This window comes from Leucoraja erinacea, chromosome 17 (assembly GCF_028641065.1).
Source record: "Leucoraja erinacea ecotype New England chromosome 17, Leri_hhj_1, whole genome shotgun sequence".
Classification (NCBI taxonomy): Eukaryota; Metazoa; Chordata; class Chondrichthyes; order Rajiformes; family Rajidae; genus Leucoraja; species Leucoraja erinaceus.
The window spans coordinates 41,823,829-41,842,206 of NC_073393.1; the positions used below are offsets into that span (position 1 = coordinate 41,823,829).

The 18,378-nt window shown below is 45.6% G+C and overlaps 1 protein-coding gene across 2 annotated transcripts in view; it reads right to left on the reverse strand.

Annotated features, from left to right (window-relative positions):
* LOC129705467 (uncharacterized) overlaps positions 1 to 18,378 on the reverse strand; it is a 482,458-nt gene that overhangs the window by 343,515 nt on the left and 120,565 nt on the right. For both annotated transcript variants that reach the window (XM_055649050.1, XM_055649051.1), the window contains exon 2: positions 2,714 to 2,806. The gene's annotated coding sequence lies outside the window, so the exon portion shown is untranslated. The remainder of the gene's footprint in view (positions 1 to 2,713; positions 2,807 to 18,378) is intronic.

Below are 18,378 nucleotides of genomic sequence, written 5' to 3' on the forward strand. Positions count from 1 at the left end.
GGGACAGGCAGCATCTCTGGAGAGAAGGAATGGGTGATGTTTCGGGACGAGACCCTTCTTCAGACTGATGCTTGAGCAAATCTAGACACATGTGGGTAATTCTGTGAGGCCTCTACCACCCCACAGATGAGAATTTGTTACAGAAGTCTTGGTCATCACAGGTATGCACAATCCCTTACTTTGCACAATTCTCAATCCTTCACTAGCCCTCTGGCAATAAAGGTCTGCCCGCAGCTCATTTTGGCAAGGCTAACCTTGAGGGGTGGTGTTGGCCTGGCCAGGGTAAACAGTGCAGTCAGTTAGCACTGAGACGAGGGACTAGTGCATGCTCTAGCCAGCGTGGCAGGTTCAACCTTCTTTTGGACTAACAAGCAGCTGCTTTAAGGATTGATAAATCTCCTCGATCCTCTGGTCTCCCACTTAAGTCAAAAGTGATAGGAGCAGAATTAGGTTATTCGGTCATCAAGTCTCCTCCGCCATTCAATTATGCCTGATCTATCCCTCTTTCTCCTAACCCCATAGTCCTGCCTTCTCCCCATAACCCCTGAAGGTGTCTCCCCACCTCGTTGTTTGATCGGACATTTCCCCACAATCCAGAGATTTCTCTACTGTAACAAGCTCCATAGGGTTCGTCGAGATAAAAAACAATTTAAAAATTGTGCGCAAGAGTTGTGCGTGTAACTGTAACAGAATTGCAGTCATCGGGAAGGGAAAGTTTACCTGAAAAATAAATTGCATGAGTTCCTGACATTTCTAAAGATGTAGGTTAACGTTACGTGTGGGAAGGAACTGCAGATGCTGGTTTACACCGAAGATAGACACAGCGGGACAGACAGCATCCCTGGAGAGAAGGAATGGGTGACTGAAGAATGTCTGAAGAAGGGTCTCAACCCGAAACGTCACCCATTCCCTCTCTCCAGGGATGCTGCCTGTCCCGCTAGGTTAAAGTTATGTTTATAATAAGCTTGTGTACAGTCAGACAATCTCAAAATTGCAGTTAGAGAATATTTGTCCTCCTCTTTAATTTGCAACACTGAAAGTTAACTGCCTGAGCAATGTGGATTGTGTGACAAGGTACATATCATTTATTTTATAGGACATCTTCTCTACAAACCAAGGCCTGCATTGTCTGTAGTTAAGCAAATTGCCATTAACACACCGGCCAAGAAGCTGGAATAAATACAGATTCTTCACATCAGTTCGATTACAACTCACTCTCTGAAACTGATTCAATGGGGACACAAAGACTCAGAGAAGACAACAATCCCACAAACTTAGAGAAGACTCATCAACAGACTTTTTAAAATGACATATGCATTGCATCTCAACTTCAAGTTGAGTAAATATGTACATTTCTAACAGCTGCAATAATAATTTACTGGAGGGGGATTATGGTCTTAATCTTACTACCACCCATCAGCAGACCCTCTTGAAGAAATGTCGTTACAAGTAGATAAAATTGTTTCATTTCATTTTGCTTGTTAGGTCGAATCTATGAATTTCGTAGGGACATGGGACAGTGTTAAAGATAATCACAAAGTGCGAGTCCTATTCAATGCAGGATTTAGTGAATAATGACGGCTGCTCGGAGATAATAATTACACATGACAGATTCGGAGTTCACTTAATTAGACATTTTGATTCTGAAAGGTGCAATGTTAGCTCCAGGTGTAGTGTGCATTCCTGGTTTTTAGTTCAGAACCAGAATTTAAAAAAAAAAACCCATTCAGTTAATGCACTGACACTGAAAATCTGGCCTGATAAATCTGCCACTTCACCTGTCCGCAAAGCCAGCACTGTATATAAAAGGCTAGCTAGCTAAATCAAGGTCATTGCACCAATTGAAGTCACCATCAAAACAAACAGAGCTATTTACTAATCAATAGGTTTCAGAAGAAGCAGTGTATTTTCACAATCCAAGCAAACCCGCCAAATATTTACTTTTAAAGGAACCATATGAATCATCCCACTGGGTTAGGATAAGAGTATGGATGTTAGTAATGAGACAATAAAGCCTTCCTGCTTCGTTGCAATAAACCACAATATAAGAGAAAGCTCAGCATTAAAACATTGTCATAATTTTGACTATTATATATATATTTTTTAAAGCTGCAGCACTATAATTGTTTACATATTACAAAGCCACTATCACACCATTTTCATGCGCTTATTGCAGATGAGTTTCATGTAAGTGTTTTGTCAATAAAGAGTTTAATACTTGAATTCAAGTCCATCTTGGCTAGTAAATGAAATGAAATGCAATGCATTGCATTGAAAGTCCTCTGCTGCTGTGCACCTACCGAGCTGAATTTAAAGAAAATATCTAGCAGTCATATTAAAAAGATTCGCAGTGCAACAGCTGAATCAAATCTTCTGTGGTTGAGGTTTTAACAGAGAAGTACAGACAGCTTTGCCTCTATAAACATGGGAGGATGCAGCTGACACTAATAACTAAACAATGGCACAAAGTCACCCTAGTGCAACATGACATCACAATGCAAAAACCAGAAATGTTTCAAACCTTTTCCATGAAGTGATTTTCATTTCTTCCCCCAAAAGCAGAGAGGATTGCCAAGCTTAGCTAACTGTTCACAGCCGAACAAACTCGCAGGATTTATAGACCATGCCGTAGCAGTTTTAAAATGCTTCCTGTTCAGGGCAATCACTAGTTTACAAAAGTGTGTGTAATTTAAAAAAAAAGCAATTCACTTACCTCACAGTTAGCCGGCTGGATGCGGGAGATGCATTTCTGTTTTGGGAATGTATGAACTAGCAGGACTCCTGCACTCCACAGCCTTTCAGCTGTCTGTGAAAGAGAAGTAAGTCTACATTAGTGACCACAACCACAAGAATGAAGCTCACGCCCCCACTCTCGGGAGCCAGTAGCACAGGATTTTGCATGGAAGTGGAAGCCAAGCAAAGGCTTGATTTATCTGCCTCAAATCCAGGCAAAGCCTTGGCAACAAAATGAGAAAAGACTCGCTGCCCTGGGTAAACGGACGGTCCTGCCTGGCTTGAATCAACTCTCCGGGGAAAGTTTCAAATTCAAACAAGAAACTATTACGGAATCCGAGTGTGTAATTTAACACAAGTCTCTAAAATGACAGGGTCCTGGAAATGTGATCGAATCGGGAAGCACGTGAGATTTGTTGATATGTCAGCGCCTCCTTCATTTCAGCACCACTCAGTTGGTTTTTGATCAGTGCATTCTGGCCAGAGGTGCATATATATGTACAGCCCTTTCTAAAACAACAATATTATATGTACCATAAGTAGCATTCTGTCAGTGTTGCTTCACAGTAAATGTGAACTGTCATCCATTAAATAAGCAGAACGTCAGTTTGAACCCACTCAGTTTGTTATTATTCCAGACCTCTTGAAACTATGCTGCCAAGCTTTGATTTTGGCTCACTTATTTAATTCACTTCAAATAAGAATAATGTTCATTTGAATAACTTTTCCGAATGTCTGGTAAAAAAGAACTGAAAAAAATGCTTGGACTATCAGTAGCCAGTTTCAAAACGCTTGCTCACTGGCAAAAGCCACAAGTTTATATAGCCCGATTACAAAACAGAATTGTACAATGTACAGTAGATGAAGAAGGATCTTGACCCGAAACGTCACCCGTTCCTTCTCCCCAGAGATGCTGCCTGTCCTGCTGAGTTAAGGGCTTGTCCCACTTAGGTGATTTTTTAGGCGACTGGCTGGTCTGTCGCCACCTGGTCGCTGGTGTGTCGCCTGTATGGTCGTGAGTCGTCTCCTCAGTTGCCCAAAGAGTCGTAGCGTTTTTCTGGTCAGCGCTGGATTTTGAAATGTTCAAAGCTTCACGGCGACAGTCAGTGACCGTGGGCTTGTCGTAGCTTGTCATCTCCTGCCGTAGGTGCTGTCGTAGGCTGTCGTAGGTTTCGCCAAGATGGCGTAGGTTGTCGCTGTCGCTGACTTTGGTGAATTCCATTGTCGTAGTCGCTGGCAGTCGCCTAAAAAATCGCCTAAGTTGGACAGGCCCATTAGTCCAGTCGCCGACCTTCCCAATGGGACAGGCCCTTTATTCCAGCATATTGCATCTATCTTCGGTTTAAAGCAGCGTCTGCAGTTCCTTCCTACACATAACGTAAATATGTGTTGTGGAAGAGACAGATTAATGTTTCTACGCCTCCCCCCCCAACCCCCCCCCCCCCTGTCCCCCCCCCCCCCCCCCCCCCCCCCCCCCCTAAATTACACTAAATAATATCAGTTATACTCCATCCAGATTTGCAGGTAAATATTCTGAGCCTCAACAATAATCTAATCCTCCGCATCTGAAACTCAACATTTTTTGGCCAGAGGCAGATTTCATTAATCGGGGGAGGAAGGAGGCCTTAAGATAAAAGGGTTCTTTCAAATCTAACGCAACGTGACTGAAATATCCAACTTCCTTGGAAATTCCTTGGAAGTCAATTCCCGTTGATGGTAAACATATTAGTTCTTAACTCTTCAGCTGTGTCTTTCCATGAACAATCGAGTGGACAGATGCCTAAATTAAAAAGTAAATAGGGGCTCCAGCAGTAAAGTAGCAAGTCTGCGATGTTTACACAACACTTTGCGTAAGATTAAAAGGAAAGTTTGGTTGCCTGGAGGGGCAAGGCATGTAGAATCAAGGCCTTTATCTATTCTGAAATAGACATTAATAGGAAGATTATTCATTCTGTTGTCTTAGAGGTGCTGAAGTCTCCTGCACAAGTCTTGTCTCCGTTGTGAAGTCTTGTCCATTCAAAATAAACTGGCTTGGACATATTATAAACTTTCCAGTAGCCAGTGTACACTTCCAAAAGGAAAGAATTCCAAGCTAAATGAGAAGTATAAACACATTTAATGCCGATCAAGAAACGATTCTAAATTGAAGCAAATAGACTTCATATTTAAAAAATGATCTGGAAAAATGCTAAAACAAACATAAGGCATAGTTGTCTAACAGTGAACAGGAGACTGTGAGGGGCACGTGTGTCCCACTGGAAACACTTGTCCACAGACTGTTCTGGGCTTCAATCACTGCAATGGCCCCAGAATTACTGAGCTGCTCACTCGGGGAATCCTGGTAATGAAAGAGAAAAACGAGCATGGGGTGTGGTAATTCAAGAAGTCAAAGCTTCAGCCAATGAATAAAGTCTTTCACTGAAGTCCAGGAACAGCAGTAGCATGCAAGTCTGTGGAATTCAAGGGCTCCCCTCTGGGGTAAGCAGAAAGGCAAAGTAAAACAGACCCGTAGGCCAACTTTCATTTATTTACTGACTTCTACTGAAAGGAACTGAGATGCAACCACCGTTTATGCCAAGCTGCTTATCACCCATTTGGCAGATAATAACGCATCTATGCATAAAATGTGGGACTTAATAGTTTAAAAGAGACTAGCGAAAGATACAGGAAATTGAACCAAAAAACTCAGGGCTGGAAATACTCAAACACTTGAGGAAGGGCTTGTCGTCTTTCTGTTAAACAGTGAAGTACACACACCTTAATCAAAACAAGAACCAAATTCTGGTTATATGATCTAGCATCCAATTTTCCAATTGCAGCAAGCTGAGGGGTAAGTAGGATGACACTTTAAGGAATGGGAGGAGGTTAGTGAAAGGAAAATGATGGGTTGGTATTGAGGTGGTAGATCAGTGAGAATGCACCATCCAAATGATTCTTTTCTCTCCCTCGTAGATAAGGGAGTTGATCCCACCGAGCCTTCACTTTGTTACACGCCATGATTTTAACAATATTCATATTTTGGGAGTAGGCCCCCTCTCGGTCATGACTGACCATGGGTGATGCATCCTGGTCGGATGCAAACCTGGGCGATGTCATATGGAGGACAGGCTGTTGCCCATGCATCACGTCCCCCCCTCTCCACGTCGCTGATCGATCCAAAGGAACAGCAGGGCCGTTACAGTTTGGCACCAGCGCCATCACAGGCGCTGCCAGAAAGAGGTTGTAGACAACGACAAACTGCCTTATGGGCTCCAACCGGATTTTCTTGCGGTTTACTCCTGGGGCCTATATACCAAGACTGGATATGGCCAAAAGGCAGTGGAGTTTTTAAATCAGAGTTTTCCCTCTCCTAGATGGACTGCCGTCCCAGGCTGACGAGCCCCATCTGCCCGAGACTCGTGGGGGCGGGAGCGTCCACCTTCCCGAGCAGGTCTATAGCACCTGCCCACTGCCCACTTGGGAATACTCTTTAAAATAGTTATGATTTCACTAATTTTCTTTCCTTATGCATCGTGCCAATAGCTCTGCAGATTCTCTCTTATAGCACTCTCTCTCTTCTGTTTAAATACATTAACAACCAAACTGCTTCAGGGTTTGTGGGATTTTTAATCCATTCCCATTGCTTTATTCATTTTCCAAATCAATCCTTTTGTTTCTTATTTATTCAGTCAGCCGAAGGTCCTTCAACTCCAATATCAACATGATAGCTCTGCACACATCTTGACATAAATACATCTTCTGACTTAAAGAAGCAACTTTAAAATACTTTGTTGTTGCTAATTAAGAGTCAATCTAAAATATGTAGTGAGAAAAGGCCACCGTGACCTGTTTGCAGCTGAGAAATGCATGCGGAGCAGCTGGGAACTCCTGGCCTGCTATTTCAACCAGGGTTCTGTATCTGAAATGCTCCTCCTCAAAATCACAAATAATGAGTGGCCCACTTGAATGCGATCTTCTGAGCGAGTCTCCTTTTGCATCTATTTCGACAGGTTTAGTTTAGTTTACTTTAGAGATATTGTACAACGTGGAAACAGGCCCTTCGGCCCGCCGAGTTTGTGCTGACCCGTGCTCCCCATACACTAACACTATCCTACACAAAAGAGGGACAATTTTACATTTATACCAAGCCGATCAACCAACAAACCTGTACGTCTTTGGAGTGTGGGAGGAAACCGAAGATCTCGGAGAAAACCCACGCAGGCCATGGGGAGAACGTAAAACTCCGTACAGACAGCACCCGTAGTCAGGATCGAACCGGGATCTCTGGTGCCGCAAGGCAGAAACTCTACCGCTGCGCCACCATGCTGGCCAAAGTCTCTGGACTTTGTTACGGTTAGAAACATAGAAACATAGAAATTCAGATTCAGATTCAGATTCAATTCAGATTCAGATTCAATTTTAATTGTCATTGTCAGTGTACAGTACAGAGACAACGAAATGCATTCCAAATTAGGTGCAGGAGTAGGCCATTCGGCCCTTCGAGCCTGCACCGCCATTCAATATGATCATGGCTGATCATCCAACTCAGTATCCCGTACCTGCCTTCTCTCCATACCCACTGATCCCCTTAGCCACAAGGGCCACATCTAACTCCCTCTTAAATATAGCCAATGAACTGGCCTCAACTACCCTCTGTGGCAGAGAGTTCCAGAGATTCACCACGCTCTGTGTGAAAAAAGTTTTTCTCATCTCAGTTTTAAAGGATTTCCCCCTTATCCTTAAGCTGTGACCCCTTGTCCTGGACTTCCCCAACATCGGGAACAATCTTCCTGCATCTAGCCTGTCCAACCCCTTAAGAATTTTGTAAGTTTCTATAAGATCCCCTCTCAATCTCCTAAATTCTAGAGAGTATAAACCAAGTCTATCCAGTCTTTCTTCATAAGACAGTCCTGACATCCCAGGAATCAGTCTGGTGAACCTTCTCTGCACTCCCTCTATGGCAATAATGTCCTTCCTCAGATTTGGAGACCAAAACTGTACGCAATACCCCAGGTGTGGTCCCACCAAGACCCTGTACAACTGCAGTAGAACCTCCCTGCTCCTATACTCAAATCCTTTTGCTATGAAAGCTAACATACCATTCGTTTTCTTCACTGCCTGCTGCACCTGCATGCCTACTTTCAATGACTGGTGTACCATGACACCCAGGTCTCGCTGCCTCTCCCCTTTTCCTAATCGGCCACCATTTAGAGAATAGTCTGCTTTCCTGTTTTTGCCACCAAAATGGATAACCTCACATTTATCAACATTATACTGCATCTGCATCTAGGGGAGAGAAAAGGGGAGAGGCAGCGAGATCTGGGTGTCATGGTACACCAGTCATTGAAAGTAGGCATGCAGGTGCAGCAGGCAGTGAAGAAAACGAATGGGAATTAGGACTGCTAAACTAAATCATAAACGGCAGATTGAAGAGCATTTCCACAACAACTCTGACCCCAGGCGCATGTGGCAAGGAATCAAATCCCTTGCCGATTATCAGAAAGTTAACACCCCTCCCCCAGACAACGACACCCTGCCTGATGAGCTAAACCACTTCTATGCTCGCTTTGACCGAGACAACAAAACCCCAGCCATTAAAGTTGCTCCACCCCCGAATGAACAACCTCTCAGCCTCTCCACCTCTGCTGTACAAGATGCACTGAGCAAGGTGAATGAGCGCAAAGCTGCCGGCCCCGATGGCATCCCTGGCCGGGTGCTTAGGGCATGTGCTGGTCAACTATCCCCAGTCCTCGCCGACATTTTCAATCTCTCACTGGCCCAGGGTGTTGTCCCCACTTGCCTCAAGACATCAACCATCGTGCCAGTGCCCAAACAGTCAGCTACAGGGAGTCTCAACGATTTCCGCCCAGTGGCACTCACCCCTGTCATTGCAAAGTGCTTTGAGCGGCTGATCTTGGCTCACCTCAAAGCCTGCCTCCCCCCCACACTGGACCCCCATCAGTTTGCCTACCGGACCAACAGGTCTACAGAGGACGCCATACCGGCGGCCCTACACTCTGCCCTGACCCACCTGGACCACAACAACTCCTACATCAGGCTGCTGTTTATAGATTTCAGCTCTGCCTTTAACACTGTCATCCCAGCCAGCTTGATCACCAAACTCAGTGGACTTGGCATCTCCACCTCCCTCTGCAACTGGACATTGGACTTCCTCACTAACAGACCACAGTCTGTTAGGGTCAATAACCTCACCTCCTCCACTATAACACTGAACACCGGAGTGCCACAGGGCTGTGTGCTCAGCCCTCTCCTCTACTCCCTCTTCACCCACGACTGCATCCCAAAGCACGGATCCAACGCCATTATTAAGTTTGCTGACGATACCACGGTAGTAGGACTGATCAGCGACAACGATGAGTCAGCCTACAGGGATGAGATCCAGCACCTGACCACCTGGTGTGCCGACAATAACCTCATCCTCAACTCCAAAAAGACGAAGGAGATTATTGTTGACTTCAGGCAGACCAGAGGAGGCAGTCATACCGCCATCCATATAAACGGGACTGAGGTGGAGCGCGTCTCCAGCTATAAATTCCTCGGAGTGCATATCTCGGAGGACTTGTCCTGGTCCCTCAACACCTCCAAGCTGATCAAAAAGGCACAGCAGCGCCTTTACTTCCTTAGGAGGCTCAAGAAAGCCCACCTGTCCCCCCAGATCCTGACCAACTTTTACCGCTGTACCATAGAGAGTATCCTAACCACCTGCTTCACGGTATGGTACAGCAGCTGCACTGCTGCGGACAGGAAAGCACTACAACGGGTGGTGAAAACCGCACAGCACATCATCGGTGCCCCGCTCCCTGCCATGGATGCCCTCCACCGAAAACGGTGTCTGAGACGGGCTGGGAAGATCATCAAAGACCCCTCACACCCCAACCATGGACTGTTTGCCCTCCTCCCATCAGGGAGGCGGTACAGGAGCCTCAGGTCACGTACCAGCAGGATGAGGAACAGCTTCTATAACAACACAATCACACTGCTGAACTCGGAGTCCCGACGATAGATTTATCTGGTCCCTCCGTCCCCTTTGTTTAATCATTCTGTATTTCCTGATTATTCTGTATCTTCTCTCTTTCTATTTTTTTCTTGTCTTTTCTCTTCATGTACAACTACTACGGTCTGACGCAAAACTGCATTTCGTTGTACTGATACTTGTATTTGTGCGATGACATTAAAGTTGAATTGAATTGAATTGAATTGAATTGAATTGAATTGAATTGAATTGAATTGAATCTGCCAAACATTTGCCCACTCACCCAGCCTATCCAAGTCACCTTGCAGTCTCCTAGCATCCTCCTCACAGCTAACACTGCCCCCCAGCTTAGTGTCATCCGCAAACTTGGAGATATTGCCTTCAATTCCCTCATCCAGATCATTAATATATATTGTAAATAGCTGGGGTCCCAGCACTGAGCCTTGCGGTACCCCACTAGTCACTGCCCGCCATTGTGAAAAGGACCCGTTTACTCCTACTCTTTGCTTCCTGTTTGCCAACCAGTTCTCTATCCACATCAATACTGAACCCCCAATGCCGTGTGCTTTAAGTTTGTATACTAATCTCTTATGTGGGACCTTGTCGAAAGCCTTCTGGAAGTCTAGATACACCACATCCACTGGTTCTCCCCTATCCACGCTACTAGTTACATCCTCGAAAAATTCTATAAGATTCGTCAGACATGAATTTACCTTTCGTAAATCCATGCTGACTTTGTCCAATGATTTCATCACTTTCCAAATGTGCTGCTATCCCATCTTTAATAACTGACTCTAGCAGTTTCCCCACTACCGATGTTAGACTAACTGGTCTGTAATTCCCCGTTTTCTCTCTCCCTCCCTGCTTAAAAAGTGGGGTTACGTTTGCTACCAGCCAATCCTCAGGAACTACTCCAGAATTTTGAAAGATTATTACTAATGCATCCACTATTTCTGCAGCTACTTCCTTAAGTACTCTGGGATGCAGCCTATCTGGCCCTGGGGATTTATCGGCCTTTAATCCATTCAATTTACCCATCACCACTTCCCGACTAACCTGGATTTCACTCAATTCCTCCAACTCCTTTGACCCGCGGTCCCCTGCTATTTCCGGCAGATTGGTTATGTCTTCCTTAGTGAAGACGGAACCAAAGTAGTTATTCAATTGGTCCACCATATCCTTGTTCCCCATGATCAACTCACCTGTTTCTGACTGCAAGGGACTTACATTTGTTTTAACTAATCTCCTTCTTTTCACATATCTATAAAAACTTTTGCAGTCAGTTTTTATGTTCCCTGCCAGTTTTCTTTCATAATCTATTTTTCTTTCCTAATTAAGCCCTTTGTCCTCCTCTGCTGGTCTCTGAATTTCTCCCAGTCCTCTGGTATGCTGCTTTTTCTGGCTAATTTGCACGCATCATCCTTCGCTTTGATACTATCCCTGATTTCCCTTGTTATCCACGGATGCACTACCTTCCCTGATTTATTCTTTTGTCTGCACCATTCCCCTACACATCCAACCACCAAACTACATTAACCTCGCTACATTCTTATTAATCAAATGGCCCCATAGCAGAAGCGTCTACGTCGCAGGGCTGGAAAGTGGAAGTATACCGAGCTATTTCTGCTACCACCATCATCTATTGCGATAAGTGACGGCCTCCGCTGATTGTTGCCGGAAGCTTGCGTCCTTTTCAGGACGGACCATGACAGCGAGGTCAACATTTGTAACAAGACGGACACGAAAAGAAGAAGAAGATTAAACAAATTAAATAATTATCTGTAATAGTTATATCTTCCAGAGCCCTGCACCTAAAAATTATTTTGCCTCACATTAGGTCCATTGATATTTACTAGGCATGCAAATTGCATCTTCAATACGGCCATGAGCATTGTCGTCTTCAAATGCGATCCTTAGGGAATTACATTTTTGGTTTCCATAGTGCAATGGTGTTCTTTCCTAGCATCAGTGTGTGGGATTTAATCTTTAAACAGAGGAATCAACTGTGAAATAAGTGAAAGTGGCAGAATACTGAATAACCACACTATAACTGTCTTCACTGAAAAATATAGCAAAAGTATCCCATTCATTTATTTTAGTTTAGAGATAACAGGCCCTTTGGCCCACCGAGTCCGCACCAACCAGTGATCCCTGCACATTAACACTTCCCTATACACTCTGTAACTGTTGCTAATCAACTTCACTGCCGATGATTACCACCTGTTTCAGATTGATCTGCAGGCTCACTAATCAATACTCGTACATTCTCATCGCAAACAGCAATGGGCCCAGCACCAATCCCGAAGGCACACCACCAGCTACAGGTCTCCATTCCAAATGGCACCCTTCCACCACCACCATCCTCTCCTTCATTCCATGAATTAAATCCAGTTAGCTAGCTTTCCTAGGATCCCACGCGATCTAACCTCCCAGAGCAGCCTAGCATGTGGAACCTTGCCAAAGGGCTTGCTTAAGTCCATACAGACAACATCTACAGCCTTGCCCTCCGCGACCTTCTTGGTTACTTTTTCACAAAAAATTCAATCAAATTTATAAGACATGATCTCCCATATGCAAAACCATGCTGACCACCCCGAATCAGCCCCTGGCTATCCAAATGCAAATATATCTATCCTCTCAGAACCCTCCAATACCGTACTCAGCACAGATGTTAGGCCCATTGGTCTATAGTTCCAGGGATTTTTCTTGCAGCCCTTCTTAAGCAGAGACAACAACATTAGCCATCCTCCAGTCATCCAGCACCGCGCTCTATGATGATTCATATATCACAACTGCACTTATCTTGACTCATCACAATAAAGAAATGTTGACAGCAAGGCATTCAACAAGGTTCCGCATGGTAGGCGGCAACAGTTCAGTAAGGTTAGATCGCACAGGATCCAAGGAGAGATAGCTGCATGGATTGAAAATTGGCTTCATGGAAGAAAGCAGAGGGTGATGCTGGAAGGTTGCTTCTCTGACTGGAGGCCTGTGGCCAGTGGTATGCCTCAGGGTTTAGTGCTTGTTACTGTTTGTCATCGACATCAATAATTTGGATGAGAACATACAGGGCAAGATTAGCAAGTTTGCTGATGATACAAAAGTTAGTGGTTTTGCAGATAGTGAAGATGGTTGTGAAAGATTGCAGCAGGATCTGGATCGATTGGCCAGGTGGGCGGAGGAATGGTTGATGGAATTTAACACAGAGAAATGTGTCGTGTTGCATTTTGGGATTTCTAACATGGGCAGGACCTTCACAGTGAACGGTAGGGCTCTGGGGAGTGTTGTAAGCCAGAGGGATCTCAGAGTGCAGGTACATGGTTCCTTGGAGGTGGATAGGGTGGGGTGGGGGTTGAGGGAAACGTTTTCTAATCTCTTGCCGCGACGGAGATGCAAACTATTTCTGTATCATTTCTCCGTCCGCACTGCATCCTAACATCGAGGAGTTGCCGGCCTTTGCTGGAGACCGACTTCTGAGAGCTCCAGCCGCAGGGAGCCTACGGGACATTAACACCGCAGAGCCCGTAATCCCTTTGCCAGGGGTCGACCTCGGAGCTCCAACCGTGGGCGCTTGGAGACTTAACATCACGGAGCTTGTGGTCTCTGGCCAGAGACTGACATTGGGAACTCCAAGCCCCAGGAGCTTCGACTGCCCCGACGGATGGTTCGACTACCCTGACCGCGGGAGAGTAAAGAGGAAGAAGTTTGGCATTTTTAGCCTTCCATCACAGTGAGGAACGTGGGGAATCTGCTGTGGTGGATGTTTATGTTAACTTCTATGTAGTTGTGTGTCTTGTTGGGTTTTTTTTCCATATGGCTGTATGATAATACAGGCCCATCCAGGGCCAACCTGAAAAAGGGAATCAGGAGCACAAAACTCACAAACGGCAGATCGAGGAGCATTTTCAAAACAACTCTGACCCCAGACGCATGTGGCAAGGCATCAAGTCCATTGCCAACTACAATAAAGTTAACACCCCCCCCCCACCCCAGACAACGCCTCCCTTCCTGACGAGCTAAACTACTTCTATGCTCGTTTTGACCGGGACAACAAAACACCAGCCATCAAAGCTGCCCCACCCCCGAACAAACAACCCCTCCGCCTCTCCACCTCTGCTGTACAAGGCGCACTGAGCAAAGTGAATGAGCACAAAGCTGCCGGCCCCGATGGCATCCCCGGGCGTGTGCTCAGGGCATGTGCTGGACAACTATCCCTGGTCTTCATTGACATTTTCAATCTGTCACTGGCTCAGGGTGTCGTCCCTACTTGCTTCAAGACCTCAACCATCATGCCAGTGGCCAAACAGTCAGCTTCAGGGAGTCTCAACGACTTCCGCCCAGTTTCAAGGCCGAAACCCTTCTTCAGACTGATTGAGTATAGAAGTTGGGTGGTCTTGTTGCAGTCGTATAAAGCATTGGTGAGACTGCATTTAGGTCAGTCTGAAGAAGGGTTTTGGCCCGAAACGTTGCCTATTTCCTTCGCTCCATAGATGCTGCCGCACCCGCTGAGTTTCTCCAGCAATTTTGTCTACCCGCATTTAGAGTATTGTGTACAGTTCTGAGCACCATGTTATAGGAAAGATATCAAGCTGGAAAGGGTACAGAGAAGATTTACAAGGATGTTTGCAGGGCTAGAGGGTCTGAGCTATAGGGAGAGGTTGAGTAGGCTGGAACTCTATTCCTTTGAGCGCAGGGAAATGTGGGGTGATCATATTGAGGTGTACAAAATCATGAGAGGAACAGATTGGGTAAATGCACAGTCTCTTGCCCAGAGTAGGTGAATCAAAGTTATTGGTTTAAGGTGAAGGGGAAAAGATTTAATACCTTTAAGGTCGGCAGAGGAGCAGCAGGTGAAGGAGCGAGTGCGGGGATTGGCTGCAGAAGTTAAAGCCTTGGGATGGCGAGCAAGTTGGTGCAGTGTGTTTCCTGCAGGATGTTGGAAGTCAGGGCCACCGCTGGTGCTTCTGACAACTACACCGGCAGAAATTGTGTCCAGGTGCAGCTCCTGAATGAACATGTCGGGGAACTAGAGCAGCAGCTCGATGACCTCCGGGAAAACGAGAGTTTCCTGGACGGGCCCTTCAGTGAGGTTGTCACACCAAGGATACAGGAAGAGTGAACGTGGGTGACTATGAGAAAGAGGGGTGAATGTGGAGTGCAGGAGACCCCCGGTGGCTGTACCTAAGACAAGTCCACCCTCTTGGGAGCTGTCGGGGCAGACGACACTTCCAGTCCGAGTGGTGGACAGGTCGTTGGCTCCAATCCTAGCGATGAGACTTGACCGATGAGACTGACGTCGGGCAGAGCCATAGTGGTGGGTGACTCCATTGTCTCAGGCACGGACAGGTGATTCTCTGGCGGCAGGCGAGACTCGAGGATGGTCTGTTGCCTCCCTGGTGCCAAGGGTCAAGATGTCACAAGCCAAATTCAGAACATCCTCGAGAGGGAGGGTGAGAAGCTGGCAGTAGTTGTGCACGTGGGCACGAACGATGTCGGGCAGAAGAGGAAGGAGGTGCTGCAACGCGAGTTTAGAGAGTTAGGGAGAAGGCTGAAGCACAGGACTTCTAGGGTGGTTATCTCTGGATTGCTTCCAGTACTTCGTGTTAGTGAGGGCAGGAACAGGGAGATAGGGGATCTGAATGTGTGGCTGAGGGGCTGGAGCAGGGAGCAAGGATTTAGATTTATAGACCACTGGGATCTCTTCTGGGGTTAGAGTGACCTCTTCAAAAGGGACGGGTTACACTTTAACTGGAGGGGGATGCAGGTTTTGCCGACATTCTGGCAGGCAGGTTTGCTAGTGCTACACGTGCTAGGATTGAACTAAATAGTGGGGGGCAGGGATTGACAAATTGGGAGTATAAAGATGGAATTAAAGAGGGAGAGAGTACAGGAAAAGTTACAAAGGTCACCTGAATTAAAGGGACAAAAGGTTCAAGAAGGGACAAGAGAGTAAGTTCAGGTGAAATAGGAACTGGTGTGAGAGGGGAGGTGAAGACTGAATTAATAGCAAAGTATACGAAAAAAAAGTGGATGAGCTTGATGCTCAGTTAGATATTGGTAAGTATGATGTTTTGGGAATTACAGAAACATGGCTGCAAGCGGATCGGAGCTGGGAACTGAATATTCAAGGGTATACGTCCTATCGAAAAGACAGACAGGTGGGCAGAGGGGGTGGGGTGGCTCTGCTGGTAAGGAATAAAATTCAGTCCCTTGCGAGGGGTGACATAGAATCAGGAGATGTAGTCAGCATGGATAGAACTGAGGAATTGTAAGGGTACAAAGACCCTAATGGGAGTTATCTATAAGCTCCCAAACAGTAGCCTGGATATAGGGTACGTTTCATCAAGAGTTAAAATTATTATTTAACAAAGGTAATGCTACGGTTGTTATGGGAGATTTCAACATGCAGGTAGACTGGGAAAATCAGGTTGGTACTAACCTCAAGAAAGGGAGTTTGTAGAGTGCCTCCGAGATGGATTCTTAGAGCAGCTTGTAATGGAGCCAACCAGGGAGAAGGCAATTCTGGATTTAGTGTTGTGTAATGATCTGGATTTGGTAAGAGAACTCAAGGTAAAGGAACCATTAGGAGGCAGTGACCATAATATAATATTTTAATCTGCAATTTGAGAGGGAGTAGTTAAAATTGGAAGTGTCAGTATTGCTGTTGAACAAAGGGGAATATGGAGGCATGAGGGAGGAGCTGGCCAAAGTCGACTGGAGCAGCAATGGCAGGTGTTTCTGGGAATAATCCAGAAGGTGCAGGATCATTTCATTCCAAAAAGGAAGAAACATTCTAAGGGGAGTAAGAGGCAACCGTGGCTGACAAGGGAAGTCAAAGACAGTATAAAAATAAAAAAGAGAAGACTTACAACATAGCAGAGATGAGCAGGAAGCTAGAGGATTGGATAGTAAAAGCTTATTTAGGTATGTGAAGAGAAAAAAAATTGTTACGACAAATGGGGGTCCCTTGAAGACAGAAACAGGTGAATATATTATGGGGAACAAGGAAATGGCAGATGAATTGAACAGGTACTTTGGTTCTCTCTTCAATAAGGAAGACACAAACAATCTTCCTGATGTACTAGGAGACAGAGGACCAAGGGTGACGGAGGAACTGAAGGAAGTTCACATTACTAAGGAAATGGTGTGGGTTGACTGATGGGACTGAAGGATGATAAATCCCCAGGGCCTGATGATCTGAATCCTAGGGTACACAACGAAGAGGCTCTAGAAATCGTGGACGCATTGGTGGTCATTTTCCAATGTTCTATAGATTCTGGATCAGATCCTACGGATTGGAGGGTAGCTAATGTTATCCCGCTTTTCAAGAAAGGAAGGTGGTGGGAAAGTTAGCCTGACATCGGTGGTGGGAAAGATGCTGGAGTCAATTATAAAAGATGAAATAGCTGCACATTTGGATAGCAGTAACAGGATCGGTCGATGTCAGCATGGATTTACGAAGGGGAAATAATGCTCGACAATTCTTCTGGAATTTTTTGAGAATGTTACATGGACAAGGGAGAGCCAGTGGATATAGTGTACCTGGACTTTGAGATAGCCTTTGATAAGGTCCCACAGAGGAGATTAGTGGGCAAAATTACACATGGTATTGGGGGTAGGGTGCTGACATGGATAGAAAATTAGTTGGCAGACAGGAAACGGAGAGTAGGAATTAACAGGTCACTTTCAGAATGGCAGGCAGTGACTAGTGGGCACCGCAAGGCTCGGTGCTGGGAGCTCAGCTATTTACAATATACATTCATGATTTAGATGAAGGAATTTAAAGTAAGATTAGCAAATTTGCAGATGACACAAAGCTGGGTGGCAGTGTGAACTGTGAAGAGGATGCTATGAGAATGCAGAATGACTTGGATAGGTTGGGTAAGTGGGCAGATGCATGGCAGATGCCGTGTAATGTGGATAAATGTGAGGTTATTCACTTTGGTGGCAAGAACAGGAAGGCAGATTATTATCTGAATGGTGTCATGTTAGGAAAAGGGGAAGTACAACAAGACCTGGGTGTCCTAGTACATCAGTCACTAAAAGGAAGCATGCAGGTACAGCAGGCAGTGAAGAAAGCTAGTGGCATGTTGGCATTCACAACAAGAGGAGTTGCATATAGGAGCAAAGAGGTCCTGCATTTGTACAGGGCCCTGGTGAGACCACACCTGGTATATTGTACGCAGTTTTGTTCTCCTAATTTGAGGAAGGACATTCTTGCTATTGAGGGAGTGCAGCGTAGCTAATTCCTGGGATGGCGGGACTGTCATATGATGAAGGAATGGAGTGACTGGGCTTGTATTCACTGGAATTTAGAAGGATGGGATCTTATAAAAACATACAAAATTATTAAGGGATTGGACACGCTAGAGGCAGGAAACATGTTCCCGATGTTGGGACAGTCCAGAACCAGCGGCCACTGTTTAAGAATAAGCGATAGGCCATTTAGAACTGAGATGCGGAAAAACTTTTTCACACAGAGAGTTGTGAATTTGCGGAATTCTCTGCCTCAGAAGGCAGTGGAGACCGATTCACTGGATGCATTCAAGAGAGAGTTAGGTAGAGCTCGTCGGGTGAGCGGAATCAAAGGGTGTGGGGGGAAGGCAGGAACGGGGTACTGATTGGGGATGATCAGCCATGATCGCATTAAATGGCGGTGCTGGCTCGAACGG